The 6,364-nt window shown below is 34.3% G+C and overlaps 1 pseudogene; it reads left to right on the top strand.

Moving 5' to 3' along the window:
* The first annotated feature begins 951 nt into the window (after positions 1–951).
* Positions 952–6,364, top strand: part of LOC138142011 (olfactory receptor 10R2-like) — a 57,936-nt pseudogene continuing 52,523 nt past the window's right edge.

The raw sequence follows: 6,364 nt of genomic DNA, 5'->3' as shown, positions 1-6,364 counted from the left end.
TAAAGTCATTAGCTTCCATTTGCTCCAATCTAATTCTGAAGCAATGATTCTCCTCAGTGAGCTTTTGAGATTCTTTTTCCATCTGGCGAATTCGGCTTTTTAAGGCACTCTTCTCCTCATTGGCTTTTTGAGCCTCTTTTGCCAATTGAATTAGTCTGTTTTTTTAAGGTGTTATTTTCCTCATTCAGGCTGTTGACTCTCATTTCATAATTTTCTTTCATTGTTCTCATTTCTCTTCCCAGTTTTTCCTCCACTTCTCTTATCTGCTTCTTAAGGTCCTTTATGGCCTGTAACCATCTTGTATTTTCCTTTGAAGCTTTTGGTGCAGGAGTTCTGACTTCACTGTCTTCCTCCTGTTCCATGCTTTGCTCTTTTTTGTCCCCAAAATAGGAGTGTAATGTTGGAATCTTCCGTCTGCTTTGTTTCCTTTGTCTGCTCATTTTGCCTCTCAATTACTTGCCTTTTGGGCTTTTTGCCACAGTAGGACTCTGCCACCACACAGGGGAGCTTTCATCCCAAATGCTGGGGTTTTCTTAGCTGCCAGAGGTATTAGTTGGGTGCCCTCTCTGGGGCCTCCGCATGCTCTGGAAAGCTGGACATACACCTCAGGCCCTCCACCCTAGACTGCAATCCAGATCCAAGCAGGTTAAAGCAAGAGTGGTTACCCCTCAGACTGGTCACTTGGTCCCCCTACAGTCTGCAGTACAGGAGCTGAAGTTTCCATGTGGAGCTGGCTGTCTATGTCAGGCATCTCAGGGGCTTCTTGCCCTGGGGGCAAAAGCCTACCCATGCCCACTTACAGGGTCCCAAAATCCAGATTGCACTGACCTCTCACTTTGTCCTTCACATTTACGTGTTGATAATTCTGGAAACAACCACAGCTGCTGCTGATCTGGAGGCTCTCTGGCCTGTGGCTGATCAGACCCGCCATGGGGCTAAAACCTCTGGCGCATGGGGGCCTGGGCTCGGTTTCCTGAGCAATGTGCTGTCCGATTCCTGCTGGCCTGTCCTCAGCAGGAGGTTAGCTTCTCTGTGTCATTTTGTGGGTTCTGCAGCTCCAAAGTTTGTTCAGAGTTCGCTTTTTACATTAGTTGGGGAAGGTGGAAGCCAGAGCCACTTGGAAGCCCTGCTTTTACTCCACCATCTTAAATCCACCACAGGAGAGATATTTTTTTTAAAGTATTGGGTTACCTAAAAGCCATGATAAAAAAAAAAAAAGCCTAAGCATCATCTTTCAAGAGATGAGGGAAAACTTCCCTGATATTCTAGAACCAGAGGGTAAAATAAATTTTGAAAAAAAAAATCCACCAATCACCTGAAAAAGATCACAAAATGAAAACTCCCAAGAATATTATAGTCAAATTATAGAGATCTCAGATGAAAAGAAAATATTTCAAGCAGCCATGAAAAAAAGATTCAGGATAATACAAGCTTTAACAGCTTCTACATTAAAGGAATTGGAGGAGGACTTGGAATATGGTATTTTGGAAGGCAAAGGAGCTAGTGTTGCACTCAACAATCACCTACCCTGCAAATCTCGGTATAATGCTTCAAGGGAAAAAAACAACCAATGAAATAGAGTATTTTCAAGTATTCCTAATGAAAAAACAAGAGCTGAATAGAAAATTTGACTTTCAAATACAGAATTCAAGAGAATCATAAAAAGGTAAACAGGAAAGAAAATCATTAGTCACTTTATAAGGTTAAACTGTTTGCATTCCTCCATGGGAAGATGATACTTGTAACTCATAAGAATTTTCTCAGTATTAGGGCAGTTAGAAAGAATACATATAGATAGAACTTGCAGATGTGAGTTTAATATGATGGGATGACATCTTAAAAATAAAACTAAGAGCTGAAAAACAGAAATGCACTATGAGAGAAGGAAAGGTAAAGGTAAAATAAGGTAAATTATCTGACATAAAAGAAGTACAAATGAGCTTTGACAGTGGAGTGGAACATGGGGGATATGGCAGGAAAAGCTAGACCTTACTCTCATCAGTAGTGGCTCAAAGAGAGAATAACATATACACTCAATTGGGTATAGAAATCTGCCTTAACTGGCAAGAATGTAGGAGGGGAAGGAGACAAAAGAAGGGGGGTGCTCATAGAAGAGCAGACATATTGTGGGAGGTAGTAGTCAGAAGCAATACACCTTTGAGGAGGGAAAGGGTTAAAGGAGAAAGAGAATAGAATAAATGGGGGGAAGTATGGATGGAAATGCAATTAGCAATCATAATTGTGGAAAAAATGGTTTTGAAGCAAGTTTCTGTGATAAAGTCCTCATCTCTCAAATATATAGAGAAATGAGTCTTATGGGGGAAAGAGTTTGATAAATTGATAAAATGCAAACAGTCAGTTTTCAGATGAAGTTATCAAAGCTCTCTATATCTGTATGAGAAAATGCTCTAAATCACGATTGGAGAAATTCAAGTTAAAACAATCTGAGGTACTACCTCACACCTATTATATTGGCTAATAGAATGAAAAAGAAAAATGACAAATGTTGGAGAGGACAGGGGAAAGTTGAGGCACTAATACACTGGTGGTGGAGTTGTGAATTGATTCCACTGATCCACCATTTTATCTCTTAGCCAGGGTCATATTATTTTGATATTTACCTCTTTGTAATACAGTTTGAGATCTGATATAGCTAAGCCACCTTTCTTTACTGTTTTTCCCCATTAATTTCCTTGATATTCTTGACTATTTTTTCTTCTAGATGAATTTTATTTTTTTCTATGTCTACAAGATATTTTTGGTAGTTTGGTATGACATTGAATAAGTAAATTAATTTAGCTACAATTGTAATTTTTATTATATTGGCTTATTTCACCCATAAGCAATTAGCATTTTTTTTCCAATTTTTCAGAATTAATTTACATAAAAATGTTTTGTAATTGTGTTCCTATAGTTCCTGAGTTTTTCTTGACAGATAGACTTCAAGTATTTTATATTATTTACAGCTATTTTAAATGAAATTTCTCTTTATATATCTTGCTACTCAACTTGGTTGGTAATAGAAATGCTGATGATTTTTTGTGGGTTTATTTTACATCCTACAAATGTGTAAAATTATCAATTATTTCAAATAATTTTTCTTTGATTCGGATTTTCTAAATATATCATCATATTACCAGCAAGGAATAATGGTTTTATTTCTTAGTTGCCTATTCTAATTCCTTCAATTTCATTTTTTTTCTTCTTTAATTGCTATAGACAGCATTTCCGGTGCAATATTGAATAAGAGTGGTGATAGTGGACATCCTAATTTCACACTTGATCTTATTTGGAAGGTCTCTAGTTTATTCCCATTACATATAATGTTTGCTGATTGTTTTTAGATAAATACTACTTATTTTAAAGAAAGCTCTATTCCCATGTTTTCTTAATGGTTTTTTTTTCTTAATAAAAATGAGCACTGAATTTTGTCAAAAAGCTTTTTCTGCATATATTGAAATAATGATGTGATTTTGTTGGCTTTGTCATTGATATGGTCAATTAGGCTAATAGTTTGCCTAATATTAAACTATCCTTGCATTCCTGATATAAATCTCATCTTGTCATAACATATGATCTTTGTGATATATTACTGTAATCTCCTTGCTAGTCTTTTATTCAAAATTTTTGCATCAATATTCACTAAGGAAATTGGTCTATATTTTCACTCTGTTTTTGCTCTTCGGTAGGATAAGTATTAGCACCATATTTGTGTTGTAAAAGTAGTTTTGTAGGGCTACTTCTTTGTCTATTTTTTTCAAATAGTTTATATAGTACTGGAATTAATTGTTATTTACATGTTTGGTAGAATTGACATTTGAATCTATCTGGTCCAAGGGATTTTTTCTTAGAATGACCATTAATGCCTTGCTCAGTTTCTTTTTTTTTGTCTAAAATGAGATTATTTAAGAATTCTATCTCCTCTTCTGATAATGTCAATTTGTATATATTCTTGTAAATATTCATTCAGTTCATTAGGATGTCAGATTTATTGGCATATAATTCAGGAAAATAAATATTTTTAAAGAACAATTAAATTATTTATTTTTAGTTTTCAATATTCACTTCCATAAGTTTTAAATTTTCTCCCTCTCCTTTCTCTCCCCTCTCCCCAAGATGGCATGCAGTCTGATAGAGGCTCTACATATATATTCCTATTAAACACATTTTCACGTTAGTCATGTTGCATATGAGAATTACAAGGAATGGGGAAAAAACACAAGAAAGAAAGAAAAACATATAAAATAAAACAAAAAGAAAGTAGTCTGCTTTGTTCTGCATTCCAACTCCATAGTTCTTTCTCTGTATGAAGCTGGCATTTTCTTCATGTGTGCCTTGGAATTGTTTTAGGTCCTTGCATGGCTGAGAAGGGCTAAGTCTATCAAAATCAGTCCTCATACACTGGCTGTTATTATGTACAATGTTCTGGTTCTGCTCCCTTCATTCAGCATCAGTTCATAGAAGTCTTACCAAGTTTCTCTGAAATCCATCTGTTCATCATCTCTTACAATACAATAATATTCCATTACATTCACATACCACAACTTGTTTAGCCATTTCCCAGATTATGACTTCACCTAAATTTCCAGTTCTTGGCCACCACAAAAGCAGCTGCTAGAAATATTTTTGTACATGTGCATCTTTTTTACAATTTTTATGATCTCTTTGGGAAACATGCCTAGAGCACTAATGTTAGGTCAAAAGGTATGGACATTTTTGTAACCTTTTGGGCATAGTTACAAATTGCTCTCCAGAATGGTTGGATCAGTTCACAGCTCCAAGTGTTCCAACATTCCCACATCCTCTCCAACATTTATCATTTTCCTGTTTTGACATGTTAGCCAATCTGATAGGTGTGATGTGGTACCTCAAAGTTGTTTTGATTTGCATCTCTCTACTCAATAATGATTTAGAGAATTTTTTCATGACTATAGATAGCTTTAATTTCTTGCTCTGAAAACTGCCTGTTAATATCCTTTGACCATGCATCAATTGGGGAATGACTTGTATTCTTGTAAATTTAACTCAGTTGTAAATTGTAAATTTAACTTAGTTCTCTATATATTTTAGAAATGAGGTCTTTATCAAACACTGGTTGTAAAAAAGCTTTCTCAGTTTTCTGCTTCCCTCCTAATCTTGGTTATAAAATAACTCTTAATAGTTGCTTTAATTTGTTCTTGATTTGTAGTGAATTAAACTTCTGATACCAGTAATTGGGTTTTCATCTTTTTTTAAATCAAATTAATCAGTGGTTTACTTATTGGGTTTTTTCCCCATAAAATTAGCTTAGTTTTATTTGTTAGGTCAATGTTTTTCTTACTTTCAATTTTATTAATCCTTTCAGGTTTTCCAATTTGTTGTTTAATTGGGGAGTTTTAATTTGTCATTTTTTCTAGTTGTTTTTGTTGTTGCTGTTGTTAAATACTCAATTCATTATCTACTTGTTCTCCATTTTATTGATATAAATTTTTAAAGATAACAATTTTCCTCTAAGTACTGCTTTGGCTGTATCACCCCCCCCCCCAAAAAAAAATCCCACAAATTCTCGTATGTTGTCTCATTGCTGTCATTCTCTTTAATGAATTTATTGATTGTTACTATGTTTCTATGATTTGATCTTTGACCTGCTCATTCTTTAGATTTAGATTATTTAGTTTCCTATTAATGTTTAATCTACTTTCCATGGCACTTTATTAAATGTAATTTTTATTATATTATTATATTTTATATTATATTATGATCTGAAAAGGATGCATTTTAAATTTCTGCTTTTCTGCATTTTCTTTTGTGGGTTTTAATAACCTAAGATATGGTCAAGTTTTTGTGTAGGTGCCCTGTGCCACTAAAGGGGGAAAAAAAGGTAATTTCTTTTCTCTTCCCATTTAATTTTTTCCAGAGGTCTATCTAACTAATATTCCTAAAATTCTATATCTACATAACTTTCTTCCTTTTTTCTTCCTTTTTTCTTCCTTTTTTCTTTCTTTCTTTCTTTCTTTCTTTCTTTCTTTCTTTCTTTCTTTCTTTCTTTCTTTCTTTCTTTCTTTCTTTCTTTCTTTCTTTCTTTCTTTCTTCCTTCCTTCCTTCCTTTCTTCCTTTCCTTCTTTCTTTCTTCCTTCCTTTCTTCCTTTCCTTCTTTCTGTTATATTTATCTATTTCTTTTTTAAATTTTTTGTATATTTTTGTTTACATCATTCATTTCCACAATATTTTGAGTTGCAAATTTTCTCACCATTTTTCCCCTATCCACCACCCCAAAACAGTGATTGAAATGAATATACCCTCCCCCAATCTGCTCTTTCTTATATCTTCCCCCATTCCCCCTCTGACTTTCCAATAGGTCATGGTGGATCTCTATGCCCCAGTG

This window comes from Petaurus breviceps, unplaced genomic scaffold (genome assembly GCF_028583685.1).
Source record: "Petaurus breviceps papuanus isolate PSGF00001 unplaced genomic scaffold, PetGlider_PUasm1.0 90510, whole genome shotgun sequence".
Taxonomy (NCBI): Eukaryota; Metazoa; Chordata; class Mammalia; order Diprotodontia; family Petauridae; genus Petaurus; species Petaurus breviceps.
This window is presented reverse-complemented; position numbering and strand designations above follow the sequence as displayed.